The sequence below is a fragment of the Lonchura striata genome, chromosome 9 (assembly GCF_050655825.1).
Source record: "Lonchura striata isolate lonStrDom1 chromosome 9, ASM5065582v1, whole genome shotgun sequence".
NCBI lineage: Eukaryota > Metazoa > Chordata > Aves > Passeriformes > Estrildidae > Lonchura > Lonchura striata.
In genome coordinates, this window is record NC_140711.1 from 26,137,185 (window position 1) to 26,154,379 (window position 17,195).

The window sequence follows — 17,195 nt, forward strand, 5'->3', positions numbered from 1 at the left end:
AATGAATGTGCTGATTTTGAGAAAAAGAGAAACCTGCTAGAGCAAGGCACCCAGAATAACATTCCCAACAAAGGCAGAAAGATGCAGTTGGCAGAATGAAGCGTGCCCATCTCCAGTGCCCACAGAGAACCCTGGGCTGGGCACTGCCCATCAGGCCACCTTTCTGCAGCACAGTCTCACCAGGTCCATCACACACCAGCACAGAAATTTCCTAAGTTTTGCCATGTGAGCAATAAATAAATAAATAAATAAATAAATAAATAAAGCAACAGCTTCACTCAAATAAACAGCAACTTCCATTATGTTAGAGCCATAAGTTAATTAATACTCAGAGCAGCAATATCAGCACATTGGCTATCTGGATTTTTGTGAAAGATTAAAATCAATACCTTAATGTGAATGTTTTAGATGCAAGAGACACTATTTAGTAACAGTTTGCTTCTACTGTTCACTTCTATTGAACTTCAAAGCCACAAGAGTTTTAAGACAAAATTTCACGTTTTCTGCTCTATCTTCCATATTCCTTCTACTGAGATGACCTTTTAAGCTTCAATCAAACCATAAAACAAAAAAAAAAAAAAAAAAAACAGAGAAAACTGAGAAATAAATAAAAAATGAACCTGATTCTAATTCAGCTTACCACAAATATAACATCAATTAAATCCCTCTAATATTAATGAAATAAAACAGAAAAGGTGAGAAAAAGACTTTGGACTGTATCTTCATGTAGAGTTCTGTGCAAGAGGGAAGCTCAGATTGAATTGTTCAGCACAGCACACTAATACAATATTGCACCAACAAAGGGGGTTGTTCTGAAATAAAATCCTTACAACCAAATACACACTGAACTTTACTGATGCTAATATTTAATACATGAGAATCATGAATTTTGTTACATTATCAAAGGAGGCTTACACAATTATTTCAAACAAAGTCAGTATTTTAGAACTCAGAATATAAGCTCCAAACTTATTCTATCTATAAGTTATAGATATCTACAAGTTATAAACTAAGTTATAACTAGATCTAGTTATAAGTTATAAACTATGCCTATCCAAACTATCTAATTTTATCTCTTAAAACTAATAATAATTCTCTATTTTTAAAAGGCATATCTGATAATATTTAACAAGTGTAAAACGATCTGGCAACATCCCCTTCTTGCATACACACATGTACAGACTGACAGAGCACATCCCTCACCAGCTTGGGGCCCTGAACCACACAGATATTTCAAGCCAAGTTGTAGATACACCTTTCCTGACAAGCCAGAATTGTTTGTAGTAGGATCCCTCCTGCAGGTGTCTGCACACAAAACAATGTGACCAGAATGCCAGTGTACTGTAACCCCCTTCACACCAGACCATTTCTTCTCCAAGGAAAATACCCACAAGATTAGAGGGTACAAGAAAATGGCTCAACGCTTAAAAAAAAAAAATCAAATTATAATAAATCCTTTAAAATATTAATAGTGACAAAAACCGACCAATTTTCTGAAGGAATTTTTATGTTTAGATTGAACGGCAGGCTCCAAGACTTCAGGAGCCTTTGTGCAAAATGCAGATCAATTCTTGCAAGTTACAGTTTTCATAATTGTCCAATATGTCAGACACCAACAACCTGATTCCAGATTTTCAAGTGTATGTGAATGGAGAATAATGGTGACTGTAACTCAATGGGATTTCTCAAAAAAATCTACGTCAGATCTGGAAAGCATCAATTTGCACAAATTCAAGCACACTTTTTACTATGAACCCTGTACCAAGTTCCTCCTCAAAACAAACAAAAGAACTGCTACTTCTCAATCAGAATTTCAGAAGTAAAAAGAAAAGCTCTGCAAAACCATTTACTGCTGATTCTGTATGGAAGGCATTCACAGATTCTGAGAAAGGATTATAATAAAACAAGTCTTGCATGGATTAACAAGCATTCCAGATTATCAAAAAAATAAAAAAATAAAAAAAATATAAAAACACAAAACACCAAAAACCAAACATCTGAAACTATCAAGAATTACTTACTGTGCTTCAAATCCTAAACCATCACTGTTATGATTCCATCAGGTACATTCATGTGGGCAAGGACAGAAAATATCACACCACAAGTGGCTTCAATGGCTTAGTAAACCTCAACTTGCCATTAAATGAAGACCAAGAACATAGCATAATTTGACTGCTGTTCTAGCTCAGTGGTCATCTTGAACCTAGCATGTCAAACTCTAACGTAGGCAGCCCAGAAAAGGTTCAAAGGGCCTTTCCCACAGCAAGTAAAAAGACCTGATTTCCATTCCCCAGCATTTACAGCATAAATGGATCTCCGCACCACAGGACATTGAAGACGATGCATCAAGGACAAATGTAAACGAAGAAACTTTAGAGTGCTTTATGTTGCCACCTATTTTTCAGGTTAATACAAGATCTTTACACTGGTACATTACTGTGTCTGAGGCCACTGGAGTTATATTGCAGTTTCTTTACCAGATTGCATTATATTTCTTCACAGTTCCTATCTACTTTCAAATTTAAGCAAACCCCAGGGAACGCAGCCATTCCATATTTTTGTTGATAGCTTTGCTGCTCTACCCCCACTTCTCTCAAGAGAGCTTGTTAGGTGTAATACCTCTAAGAAAAAGGTTTAAGCAACATTTTGTTCCAAATCCTGAAAAAAGTAAAAGTAATTTTAATTATGTTCTTATTTCCATGCCAGGCCATCTTCTTTACGATGACATCCAACTACATTCTGCACTGCAACAAATTTTGAGAAACAAATGAAAAAACATCCCCGCCTCCTGAAGCTAGGAAAGCAGTTTTATTTATCCAGCAGTAGGTATCTGAAATGCCTATCATAAAAATACTATAAAAACAGTTGAACAGGTATTTCTTGGAGCAAAGAAAGGCGAGACAAAAATCTGCAGTATAGCTTGAAGACAAGTCTTCACAGCTGCATTTGTCAAGCTTCAGCTGACTCTGAATATATCCATTCAGTATAGGAAAAACCAAATGAGAAACAACAGGAAAAAGAATGATGTCAGGCTGCTTCTGTTGGGCTGAAGGAACTAGTACCACTATAAAAGCTATCAAACAAGGTGCTCTCACTTCTTATTGCAAATGTATTCCTACAAACATTGCAGAACCACCAAACTATTCATAATTAAAATGCAAAGTGCCACATCCCCTGTCAGCTGCCATGTCTCTGCCAGAGGCTTTGGTTCTGCCCCAGCCTTTTACTTCTACTCATATCTCAACATGTACCTGTGAAATAAATTTTTCTGTGTATTAAGAAGACAACTAATGGATAAATGAAAAGGTGGGCTTAGATATAGAAAATAAAAAAAAAAAAAAAATTAAGAATGGAAGGAATTCCATTCCAAAAAGGAATGGAAAGTGTTTAGTGCTTTCACTGAAAACGGGGGGGGGGGGGGGGGGGGGAAGGGGGAAATACAGGACATTTTGGGGTTTTGACACATTTTTAAATGAGGGAATGTGGAGAAGTGTCAACTTACCACTTCAAAGGAAAAGTTCAACAGTGATTCAAGACAACCAAATTGTCTTTCACGAGGCAAACTGCACTCAAGAAATTATATTTCCAAAACACATTCTACCATTTTCTGATTGATAGCCACCATATAGCTGTTGACTAAAACAGTGATAGTTCTACTTAGGAAAAAGGATAGTAATCCAAAAAAAAGTCGTATTTTGTTAAAATAACAACTAATACACAGCCTGTAATAAATATTACTAAGTGAACTCACAACAAATCCAAAAGGTCTGCAGTGACAAAGTCAATGACTCCCAGGGTAGTGTTTGAGGACATCAGGCATAGCTGATTTTTACAGAGGACACAGGCAGACTTGGAGGAGCCAAGGTAAAAACACTGGGAATCTGTAACCCTCAGAAAGAAGCTTCCCAAAAAAACTGGACCTGCCCACCTTCAAACCCCTCCATCCTGTCTCTAAACCCTGCCCTGAAAACTGAGGCTTGCCAGCTCCATTTCCAACAGTTTCTGTCCACTACCAGACAGTCTCCTTGCTGAAGCTGAAACTTCTGCTACTTTAATTACAATATCATTTATTTCCCATGCAGGCATTTTGTTTGGGATGGGGAGCTGGGATGATTCTTTTAATCAGAAATTGTTCCACTTCTTGGTTCTGGCTTCAGCTTTTTATGAGAATAAATCCGCTGCAAAACATTTATCTCTGTGGAGATGAGCTCTCTTCCCAAACACACTGAGACGCCTCGGAGCACTGAAAGTGCTCATCCGAGGATGGTGAAACATTTTGCTTTGAGCAGTTCTGTATCCATGCATATAAACTGAATCTCCAGCAGGTGAGATTCATAATGTTGCTGAAATCCATCAGAGCCTTGTCATCCACATCACCAGGATAGGGTGGTTTATTCATAGAGGGAGAGCCATGTTCTTTCTAAGGAAATATTTAAAAAAACCCTTACAATTGACAGTATGTTACATAAAGGAGGCTCTTTCAAGTAAGCAGCTGCAACAGCTCGATTTCCTGATCGCTGATCAGTATTGCTGATCACATTTAAATGTCACTGCAGCCTAGCATTTGTGCTTGATCCTGCTTCCATTAAAACAAATGTCAGAACTCCCAAGAAGATTATCTCCTTCATAGGCCTTAAGGCTATATGAAACACTCTTTGTGAACTCAGATGTGCTATATATAATTAGAACAGTATAGTCCTAAAGAATTAAGTATACTGAGAATACTACAAGGATGTTAAATATTTCACCTCTGCCCTGAACTACAGCAGAGTGTGAAGCATCTATTGCAGCTTGCTTATTTTCTTTCATTTTTGAATAGTCATGTAAGAAATAATGATCTATACCTTCACTGAAAATTTGGTTTTGCACACTGGATATTTAGCAACCAAGAAATAGTGATTATACTCCCTTGCTTGAAACTAAAGTCTCCCTTCATGTGTCAAACAAGAGAGTCATTAGTTCTAATTTGCACATATGGAACCACTCATGCCTTTCTTTATGGTAAGGCATGCAGCCTCCACAAAATCACTGAATTATTGACCTCAGTGAAATAGTCAAGGCAGGCCTTAAATTCAATGTTTCCTTAATTACACTTCTGAATTTTTGTTGCACATTCCCAAAACCTGTGCCATAGCAAACTAGACCTCAATGTCTTGTTTCTTTAAGAAAAGGGCTTTATTTTGGGATATGGCAGCAAGGGCCACTTCCAGCACTGCACCTGAAAACATAAGTACAGGAAGGATTAATGCTGAGAACAGACTGAAAGCAGAAACAAACAAGTCTGGTGGGCTGAAGAACCTCTCAATTGCAACACACTTCACAGCACAATCAGAAAGATGCTCTACAGAGGAATAATAAAAAGATGGTAAAAAAAATGCCCTTGTGGGTTTTGGAATTCTTGCTGTAAACAGGGCAACATGCCCCAGCTTAGAGGGGCTGCACACAGAATCTTTTCTGATCAAACCATTAAGTATTTCCAGTGTTGCCCATGCTGAGCAGTGCATGGTCAGTGTCCCTCCCCTTCCAGCCAACACCAGCCACTATTACAAACTCATGCTTAGAGCACTGGTCACTTAACAATTAAAAATAAAAATCCAAGAAAAGCCCAATCAAGGTTAATTTTTAACACAGTCTAACTGTACAAACTCAGCTCTCCACCCACTGCTGGCAAAAAGAAAACTGCACAAAATTCTCATGCTTTACATTTACAGTATGCAGCCATCACTGGATTAGTTTACACCAGCTGCAAAAACTCATCATCTGTAACAAGACATTCTTCTTGTGTTGGCAGAGACCCTCTTAATAGTCTTCAGTCCTCACAGAAGACAAATATTTTACATGCAGTTTTCTTTAAGGCCAAGTACAGCATTCCATGTTGATTTTTAAGATAAATACTTTCACTTCCAGTTTGCTACAAGCAAAAATCACTAAAAGCATAAGCCTTTTATGAGTTTTGTAAAATAAACATGGTCCTCTAGAAAAACTGTTCTTTGTTTTACAGATGATTTCATAATTCAGTGGCATTTCCATGGCGAGTCGTGCACTACTGCAGTCAGAAAAGATGAATTCATCCCTCTAAGGAATTAATACAATACTGAAGGATCATGTTATGGTCTTCTAATTACTTTATGGCACCCTACAGAGAGAATCTACTTTGAACAGCAACACATTTCTGTTGATGAAAACATTGCCCTACTTATGTATCATTTTAGTACGGCATGTCAGGCTGCCTCAATCTACCTCCTGCATGCAAGTCAAGCTTTTACAAATGTAAAAAATCTTAATTATTATACTGAATTCAAGAACATTAAGCCAAATTCTTCCTCAAAACAGAAGAAAATAAGGGAATACCCCTAAAAACAGATGGTGGGGGGTGGAAGGTTGCATTTGTTTCCTTTATATGAAGACATTGTGCAAAACCAGCACTCTACTGGAGTCCACTGTTACTGCTGACAAGTTTGCATAACCTGTTTCTAGAGCTACAGAAGGCACACAGGAATTGTAATCAGCCCCCATAAATTATAGCTACAACTCTGAAAAATGCCCATGGACATACTTACCAAATAGAGCCAATACTATTAACACAATGGCAATTCATTGATTTTTCCTTACAGTAATTCCAATCTATATGCGGGCATATGAACTTGGAAACCAGTTCTGAATAGGATTTCAAACACTTTTGTTCTGGGAAATGTAAAAAAAAAAAAGAAAACAAACTACCAACCCCAGCTGTAATTATCATTATTTGTTGCTTAAACAAATACTACAATTTCATAAAGAAAGCTCACAATGCATTAGGTCCTGCTAATGCTTTTCTGTGCTGAAAACATTCCCAAGATCCTCCTGCTAAAATAATGACCCCAGGAAATGTAGTCAAAGGCACTTCCCTGTCCCCCCAAATAGACTATGCAGAGATGATCACACCACATGCATTTCAAGTCAGGTTTTGACCAAAAACTCAAGTTTCTAGGGCTCAGCACAAGAGCTTCATCCCCTGATTTTGCTCTGTTGAGCTGGCAGCAATTGAACCATTTCTCCATTAAGTTGCCCCATGGTATGTTCCTGTATGGTCTCAGTTATTTTCTGATGGTTAATCTCAGACCATCGTTAACAAGGAACAGCTACAGGCAATGGTGAGAGAATGATCAATTAAGCACATGATTAGCAATTTTCTTTGCCTTGTCCAACCCCCTCATATTAAGTGGTTCAAGCTTGACCATTGTGCCACAATGAAAACGGAGTAAAACACATTTAACCTCATTATTCCTGTTTGAATAGCAAATTACCTAAAACCAACTCATTCAGCCATGGCAATGAGGAGCTGCAAATTGTTTGTTAGCATTGTCTTCTCCACATGTCCTTTCTGCTGTGAGCTCTATTATATCACTTCAAATTTATAAAACTGACACAAAACACTTCAGAGGACACCAGCTGGATAATAAGTGTTTTGTAACAGTTAAAAGGGGGCAGCAGCACAGAGCAGAGGCTCAGATAGAAAGAGGTGAGGAACGATTTGTTTATTGTATGAGTGACCTCTCTAAAGTCAATGGAATGACATGGAATTTAATTTAAAAAATAACATGGTGCAAATCAGAGGAGGCGCTAAAAACTGGAACTAGGACTGAAAACAGAAACTGAAAACTAGGAATGATCTTCAGGATTTTTTAAGTAGATCTTCTAAAAGTGAAATTGTAATAACTAATTGACAAACTCTAAAATAATAACTCCTCCAAACATTATCTTTCTCTCTTTGATCAGGTTATCATCTTACTTCCCTCACCTTTCCCTCTTCATCAATTATTTTTTCTTCATATACAGAAAAGCTGTCTTATTCCACAAAAAGTCAAGTATTCGGGCACTAGGAAGGGTCTGTGATTCATCCTGCTGAAATGACACCAGCGTCCCCATGACTTAGAAATACAGCACCTTTATTACATTAAAAATGAAGAGAGTCATCTGTATGAAAATAGGGTGAAAGAATATCCTGAGTCCAGGAGCTGAACAACTGTCAGCATGAACAGCAGAGTCTCACTACTGGGGGAGGCACTGGGGAATGGAATGGCGACCATCAGCTCTAATTAAATTTTAATAGAGCTAACATTTTCACTTGCAGTTGAAGAACAGAAACTGATGCAGAAAGATACAGCTCTCAGAGCACTTCCCTACTCTGTTCTTTCTGGCTGAGAAGAAGCTCCCAGGGAATCTGTATTAGCAGCACAGGACTGCCTTTGGTTCACTTCCATGAAGGGTTCTCATTGAACAAATGCTCTGTGTATCCCCCTTCAGCTGTTCCTAGGCTCATTCCCAACCTGCAAATTCTTTAGTGAACTGAACAAGCAGTGGTGGTGTTCACACATCTCTCCTTTGTTTTATTAATCTGTTTTTGCTATTTGCTGGATACCAATCTCCCACTAAAGTTATTTTCTAACTCATGGCAATGTTGCCAGCCATGTCATTTCATCCACTGCTTGTAGGGACACCCAGCACTCAAGAGCAATGTCATATGAGATTCAAACAAATATATGGAATTAATTCCCATACATGCCAACAGCTGGGGCACAGATATTTACATCTGCACGACCATGGATCAGAGTATGTTCAGCTCCCAGAAGCTGGGACACATCAACATCAGTAACGTGATCAAATGTGGCTCAGTGAAAATTTGGTGACTGGAAGTCTAAGCTTCTGCAAATCTGCCAAGTCATATTTAAACATTTTTGTTCCAAGGCATTTTGGGAGACTTCTGGATTGGCCTTTGCAGCACTGCTTTACTCGTAAATGCATGTCTCATTTAGATGTGAAATGCTACAGATTTCCATTTAGATTTACCTCAAAACAATTTACTAAGTGAAATGGAAGGGTGGAGCTTGGGGAATGAATAGAGCTGATAATGAGTTCTTTATTTTCCTCCTAGCTTTCCTTCCTTCCATCTCTGTATATAGTGATATTAATTAATTACACAAATATAACAGCCTTGAACTGTCTGGTTCATTCCTTGAGACCATGTCATCATCGTCCACACTGCCAGAACTCATTTTCTGTCTTTTTAGATCCATATCTTAGATTTTTTTTTTATTCTTCTAATACTAATAGAAGAACAGTAAGGTTGGGCAGCCCTCTGCTCAAAACACAGCATTAGAAACTGCCCTACAGAGCTTTGCCACAAACTACCATGTAAAAAAACTGTCCAAAGTACAAATTAAGGGGGTCCTTTGGAAGTTACAGTTAAGAAGTTTTGATTTCTAATAAAAGAATAAAAAGTCTGAACTTTGAGGAAATTCAACACTTATTTCAAATATGAATTTAAAATTTTATTTCAGAACAAATTCAACACATTTCATTCTAACTAAGCAAAAGGTATATCAGAACAGCAAAGGTATGAAATGTAATGCATTAAAATGCTTAAAGAGCTGACAAATATGCATACACCAATGCAAGGAGATTTCTACACTGCTGAAATAGAGCTCATCAAGCTACATTAAAATTCCAAGGAAAGGGGGAAAAGAAGCAAAATGTGCACATAAGTCAGGTGACACCATGAATCCTTCTTGTTTTCCTTACATAATCCAATACTTCCCTAACTTCTTAGGAGTTTCTGGAGTACAAAAGTGACAGCAAAGAGATTTTCTTCAGGTCTCTTGTTTTTAAGAATCTGACAATAGCAACAGTGATAAAATGCAGCAAGTTTTTCTTTCATATGCTATGAAAAAAACCTTCATTGAAAGAGGGATTTTTGGTTGTTTGCCAGATTGCAAAATATGTGTGAACTGCTGTTGAAGAATCCCTTTAGAAATACAAAACCATCACAAATCAATTATTTCTATATGGTGGGAGTTTGTTAAAGTTAGTGGAAAGTGGTGATTCCTTGTCCTATTATTATCTACATTTTATACTTCCTGGACATCACAGAAAATGCAGCAAGGACAAAATTTACTCTTAAAGGTAGCACTCAGTCAGTCTTCAGAAATCTTCATTTAAAAGATCACAGGTATTTTTCTGGATATTAATGAAGTTTCACAGCAATTTTACTAAAACGCTGTATTTTTTATTGCAATCTTAAATACTGAAGTTCAAGGAAAAAATAACTAAGCCTGTTTTTTTTTTAGATTCAATTGTGGTTTAGATACTTCAAATCTAAACCATCAACTATTTCTTATAATGGCATTTCAACAGATATCCCACCTCATGGTAACACTTTTGCATTAAAAGGGGCAGACTGATATTGCATATCATTTCACTTATCCAGCCAGCAAGTACATAAGAAAAACAACTTTTTGATCTCCTCCCAAATAGGAAAATGCACTATAACCATCTAACATACACTGAAAGAGTGAGAAATTATAAATATGGTAGAAAAGAACACTATCAACCTTAGGAGTACATATTCTTTAGAAACAAATAAAACCATATAGCTATTCATATTTTATGTGGCTACTACCATGGCACACAACATATTGCAAAGTAATTACCATAATGTGCAAATACTTCTGTAAGAGAAACTACAAAATAAATCTGATTTTTAGTGGTATTTTCAAGCAGGGATTGTATTATGCAGCCTCTATACACACACATAAGGTAATTGGTAAGAACTTCTAGCATTTCACCCTTCATAGGCCCTGAAAAGTCAATGTTATTTAACTGTTGCACAAATGTTAATAAAAACTCATAATCCAGGGAGCTTACCACGGGTCAACAGAAGGAATCCAAGAACCAAAGTTATTTCCAAAGTCCAGACAAGAGATCTGAAAGAGAGAATAACAAAGGGTTTGTGACAAAGCTGACACAGAGTCCTCTGAAAGGAGCAAAATCAATTGTGACATTTTTCATTTATTTGTAAATGCCTCTTTGGCAGTATGCTCACTCCACACGACAGCTGACTCTTATAGAAAAGGGGAGGTGATGGCAAAATAGAGGAATCCTGACAGTTGCTTTAATGAGATTCTGCATTAGGATCACTCCACTACTCTCCCTCAACAAGGACTGTGCCCTTCACTTTCAATCTTACATTCTCCAATTTGGAAAGTATTAATCCTATGAAAAACTCAACTCAGCCTCCTCTAATCACCACCACAGCTCTTCTTTCCACCTCCTTCACCATCTCACTGACATTTATGTATGGAGTCCACTCACAATTTAAAATACATATAATTAGCATAGAGCCAATTAAACTTCAACCTGATAGCATTACTTTAATCAAAGTCTAGTTGCAGTGTGTGTGGTGAAGATAAGAATCTTGAAACAGACCTCAGTTGAGATTAGGAGTGCAAATTCACAGCTTTCCTTCCAGCTCTAGGAATTATGCTGCTGGAAGTGTTCAATGCTCACACTTTCTTTACTACACCACTAAATAGGGAAATCTGTAACATGACAGGGAACTTGCCTTGCAAATATTAAGAGAATAATCATTCTGAGAACAGAAGCAGACAAGGAATTTTGGTAACAGCAACAACAGGCAACATCATACCACCTATTTCAGGAAAAGGCCACTGGCTTGAGGATCCAGTGCTCGAGCACACTTATTCTGGCATAACTCTTATCTGACATATTCCATTCCTATGTTTTCCAACAGTAACACATCTTCTGATGTTCAAACTCGTTTTCTAGTGCTATATCACATATCTTTCAATAAAACTAGATGACAGCACTGAATAGATCATGATAGCCTCAGGCTGCACTGAAATTAGTATTTTATCCTCTGTTAACATCAGTAAATCATTTGTATTACAATGATAAAGTTTTGTAAGAAAAACAAACACACAAAAAAATCCCATACAGGCACTACTACAAATAGCCTGAATCCCAGTTCTTTTGCATGCTCTAGCATCTTCTGGAAGGTGAAGCGGGTAAAGGCACAGAGAACAAGTCCTTTGAGGAGCAGCTGAGGGAGTTGAGGGTGTTCAGCCAGGAGAAAAAGAACCTCATCACTCTCCACAACCACCTGAACGGAAGTTGGGACCAGGTGGGGTTGGTGTCCCAAGTAATATGCAAAAGGACAAGAGGAAAGTGGCACAAGCAGTGCCAGGGCAAGTTTTAGACAGGTTATTAGGATAAATTCCTTCACTGAAAGGTGTGTCACACCCTGGCACACCCAGGCTGAATCCCCATGGCCAGAGGTATTTCCAAGATGCAACTCTGGGGGACATGGACTTGTGGAGGACTGGGAAGTGTTGGGTTAATGGTTGGACTCTATGATCTGATTCTAGGCAAACATTTGATTTGAAAAAAACTAAATCATCTGCTGTCATACTGATCAGAAAACAATTCCATCTCACCTCTGGATGAAAGCTGGTTAGTAAGTCACATTTGAGAAGTTCACAATTAATTACTCTATACCAAAATCTCCTAGACAATATACAACATAAACACTGAATAAAGATAATTTATTTCCTGAAAGAAGAGAGAGATGGGGCTTCATGAGTTACAGAGTAGTTTGCTTGACAGCCTTCAGAGAACCAGGGGAGTAATCCACAGCTCAGTAAAAATTCCATTTTTCATTGGATTAATTTGTTTAAAAAACACCCACAACTTATTGTGGAGGTTTCTGGAAGAAATCTTTTTGGCACCTTCAATTTGAGGATGCAGACTAAAGGTGCAATTTTGAAACCTTTTACAAAATCTTTCCTGGTATGTAAAAAAAAACAACTCTTTAAGAGTCTCAATTGATGGAATCAAGGACTGTGATTCACTTTCAGTATCAGCATTTCTTTTCCTCTGAGATTCACTCTTTGCTGAAACTCTTTTAAATTAGTGTAACAAAGCCCAGCACAACATTAAGTCACCTCCCAAGCATATCAATCTCAGTTACCAAAGAAGAGAAAATAGAGTGCACTTCAAAATAAATTCTCTGGAAGTTTCTTCTGATTGGTATCAGATCTCTTAAGTTAAACGACCCCTCATATTTCATTCCTAAAAATATACAGTTGCTCCTAGTAACCTTTCCCAGTTGGATGGAAAGCAGGAAAGGCCAGATTCTGGCCTCTGCTCTGGTAAGGGAGTACCAATGAAAAATAATGAAGTCAGCACACATTTGGAAAAAAAAATTATTATTTAGCTTCAAGGAAGGTTGCTTTGTAATTCAGACAGGTGATCTGGAGGCACAGCAGAGCAATAATGACTAACATCACATACTAGAGGGAGTATAAATTTTAATGATATCGCTCATAAAACCCACATTTTAAAGGTTACAAAATAGAAACAAGCTTACAAGGAAAACACATAAATCATTCAAGGTGTCAGATTCCTATTCCTTAGCTATTTTAAGAGCTAACAGCCTGTCCATCACTAAATAAACTGGAATATGCTACACTCATTTATGCAGACCTGAAAAGGGAATGTACACTAGAGTTCAGCAACCATTCATCCCTACAGACTCTATTCTTAATAACACAATAGCAACAGCCATGTGTAACTTCACTGACTTACTCATTATTAAACAAAATCAAAAAAATACACTTGACCAAATTCACTTACATCTAGACAAGATCACAACAACACATAATTAGCACCATAATTACAAGGAGTCCTAATCCACAGACATTAATGCACTTCACTATTTGCTCATACACACTTCATTGTAGGCCCTTAAATATAGGGCATTAACAGAGGATTAATGGGGCATTCCCATCAACAGACCAGATTAGTTTCATCCCGTGAAGATGAAAGAGAAACAAAGGCTCATATTATCATTTTTAATTACTGTAATTGGTCTGCAATTGCAACTGCATCTATTGTTGTCCCTATACACACATTATCAACACAGAACAATTTAAATGGCTGGTTGGGAAATGGTCACTTAGGGCCAATAAACCACTGTAAACAGTGAACTTTGACAGACCCATCATTCAAATCCACAAATGACCTTTTGAGCTGGGTTTTACAAAAATGACATGCAGTTTGGCTCAGTGGTCATTTCTCTCAGTCACAGAGGCTGGCACCTCCCTTTCACTGACAGTAACTTCCACCTCCACAACACAAACTCCCTACGCCAAGGCTCCTCTTCTGGGAGCAGCACCCAAGGGCCAGGCTCACCACAAAAAGCTTCCACTGCATAAGGCTTTCTGCATTCCATCTCAGAGATCAGGCCTTCAGGATATGGTTTTCAGAGCTCTCTCTGTTTTTACGTTACTTTCTTTTCCTAATATAATTTTATATTTGAGCTGTTTAATGGATAACCCAAAATTGATTTTTTTTTTTTTTTTCAGAAATAGACACACATTGAAAGACACTCGAACAAGGTCGTTCTGCCTTGCTGCAAAGTCCAACCAGATTATCAGTAAAAGCCTTATCCAAAATCCTTTGATGTCAAACAGAGTATTTCTACTGGCTGGATTTAATATTGAATGCAGATTCAATCCAAACTGGAGTGCAACAATCAACCACTCAACTCCACAACTCTCCCTGGCGACACTCATGGGATTTCAAACTGTAACCTCACATTGGAAATTTCTGCATCCAATTACCACTTATCAGAGGCCACCAATCTCTTAAACTTTAATGGTTAAAGAAAACTCAGTGTTTGGTTTACAAAGGCAATAAACACCTTAATGCTTTCAGTAAGCTCTTTGCCTTACACTATGTTTTTAGCTCTGGAATCTTTTCCTGGAGCTCTGGAGGAACTTTATTTAAGTAAACTGCTAACCTATTATTTTTGCAGTCTTTGTTTTCTCTAGGAAATGACTTAAGAAGAAAACCCTCTAACAGTGATCTCAGCATTCATACAGCAGTGAACTTCAGATACAGTAATTGCATCGCTGAGAGCTATGACGACTTTCCCATGGGGGAGAAATGACCTGGTAATTCACGAATGACAAAGTCAAAAGTAAGGTAAGCCGGGGGAGGGAAAGGATTTCCCCCTAGGATGAGATAAATGTAATTTCTCACAGCAGTGTATATGTCTCTTAAGCCTCAGGTGGTTTTAAGTTAATGAGATTAGTTCCAGCAGGCAGTGAAATCCCAGGATATAGGAATTATATTTCATCAGTTTTCACTTCATCCAGCAAGCACGGTGGAGTCAATCTTTGTGTCATTTTGTTATTGTCCTGGTTTGGGTCTTGTTCTCAGGCTCAAGCCTGGCTAAAGCACCTCATAACTTTGACTTAAAAGCTTAAGCATCATGTAAAGAGTGTGTTTAAATGTTTGAAAGGGAGGAGAAAAGCACCAGGCCTAATCTGTAGAAAAGGATTTTTTTGTTTCACTTTTCAGATGTGCTTCTATTCATGGAATTTGTTCTTGTACTTTCCCTAAACCAAGGTCACATGCATTTTTATCCTGGACACACAAAAAGCCCTCAGAATGCACTGCTGTAAGAAGCACTGCCTTTATAATATTTACACCCTAAAAATATGGACATTAACAGGTCCTGATGACTGGCTAGTTCAGTATTTTAATAATAACCAAAAAGAGCTCCTCTCCAGTGACCACCCACTGGATGTTCAAGCTGCAGTTTCCAGTCCCCAGATCTGCTCATACAAGAACACCTTCACTCCTTTATGCCATTACAACAGCTGTAAAGAAGAAGGCTCTTAAAAGATTAAAAATAAGGTCAGATGAGAACACTGATTTCCACTAAGAATTCTTCTACAACCAGCCCAATTTTTACTTACTATCATTGAATAACCGCTAATTTAGCAATTGTTTTACAAACTAGATACTATTTTTAGCTGTGAATTTAAATTTAACCTTGATGAAATCACCACTGTAATAAAAATGCAGAAAAATCTAGTGTTGCCAATATGCTTTAGGAAGGTCTTTCCCATCCAACAGGGGAATGACCTTTACTCCACTCGTGAAAATGTGCAGACATCACATCAAGAAAATGCTCATATTAGTCCCATGTCTCTTTCCAAGACAGTCTAATTAAACTTCACATCCAGAAAGTACATGGAGGAATTATTTTTACTCGGGCAATTGAACCTCAAAATAAAAAAATGAACTCTATTAAAAAAAAATTCTACAATACCCAAATCCATTACAGGGAAAGCTGTGTTTATTTTATTTTTGATTTACAAGCCTGACTTCAATACAGGAAATCACACCCACACAGACATCACTGTTTGAACTTTTTTGGCCGTTTTATTTATTTCTACTCCCAAATCTGCCTTCCCATTCTGCGTCAAAGCACCACCACATTATCTTTACTCTTCACTCTGCACAGAGATGTCCTTCCTTCTTTAGGCTTTAGCACTTCATAACCAGGTGCTTTCAGTTACATACAAAAAGTTCAAGCATCTCTTTGCCAAAAGAAAGAGCAAGCTCCATCACAGCTCAGTGAGGAGTGACAAAAATTCAAAATTAGGAGACTCGTTTCCTTTTTCTCTGGAAGTACTTCAGCTGGTACAAACAGGTAACACGTAACTAAAGAGAGGCAACATCAGCAAATGAATCTGAGGACAGAGGTCAAAATCTGGTTTCTGGCACAATTCCAAGCTCTGGAACCTGATATGTTGGATAAACTCCTGAGCATCCAGTATCCACCACTACGTGGGCTGGCTGCAACTTGGGAAAATGCAGCTGCACAGGGATGTAATATCACACACAGGTGAGATAAAAATGCATTTGCCTGTAAGACACCCAAATGTTTGCTTACCTGCAAAGTAAATAGACATTTGCTGTCACCTAAACCCAATGAGTATTTCAACACCTGCACAGATCAAAGCATGCAGTTTTCAGTTAAACATAACACAAATATGAATTCCAACAATAGGAAAATGAACTACCAGGGTAATTACTCTGGAAGCACTGCAATTATGAGTGTCATCAGAATGCATTACGCTCTGTGTTGGCAAAAGAATTATTTTGTAATGGGTCACAAAACTCCTTTCCACACGCTTTAATAATCAGCACACAAGCTTCAAAGGGGGTATCTATTTTAAATCTCTGCCATCATGTCACTGTCAGCCTCTGAAAGAAACACACGAAGACAGGCCCACTGAAAAAATAATTCCCAAAGTATGAAAACAAGGTGCGTAACCTTAAAATGTTTTCAGAAGAAAACAAAATGCAGTGGTCTGCAAGTATTTACATTTCTTTTAAGGTCAGGAAGGTCAATTAAAATTAAATATTTCCATTTCTTGCACAATTACAAGTCTCATACATAAATACCTGCCATAGGAAAAAGACTATAAAATAAGTGTTCTCTAACAGAAAAACAATATTCTGGAGGATTTTTGCAGGAAAAAAGTGAAGCTTTACCATTC

General features: G+C 37.6%; 1 protein-coding gene and 1 long non-coding RNA gene across 15 annotated transcripts in view; one reads left to right on the forward strand and one right to left on the reverse strand.

The window, feature by feature from the left end:
- Positions 1-17,195, reverse strand: part of NAALADL2 (N-acetylated alpha-linked acidic dipeptidase like 2) — a 412,826-nt gene that overhangs the window by 377,127 nt on the left and 18,504 nt on the right. For all 14 annotated transcript variants that reach the window (XM_085587326.1, XM_077785540.2, XM_085587337.1 and 11 more), the window contains exon 2: positions 10,684-10,742. The gene's annotated coding sequence lies outside the window, so the exon portion shown is untranslated. The remainder of the gene's footprint in view (positions 1-10,683; positions 10,743-17,195) is intronic.
- Positions 3,473-15,967, forward strand: LOC110480374 (uncharacterized). Its single transcript, XR_002467100.4, has 2 exons — positions 3,473-14,552; positions 14,654-15,967. It is a non-coding gene; the product is annotated as an uncharacterized LOC110480374 (long non-coding RNA).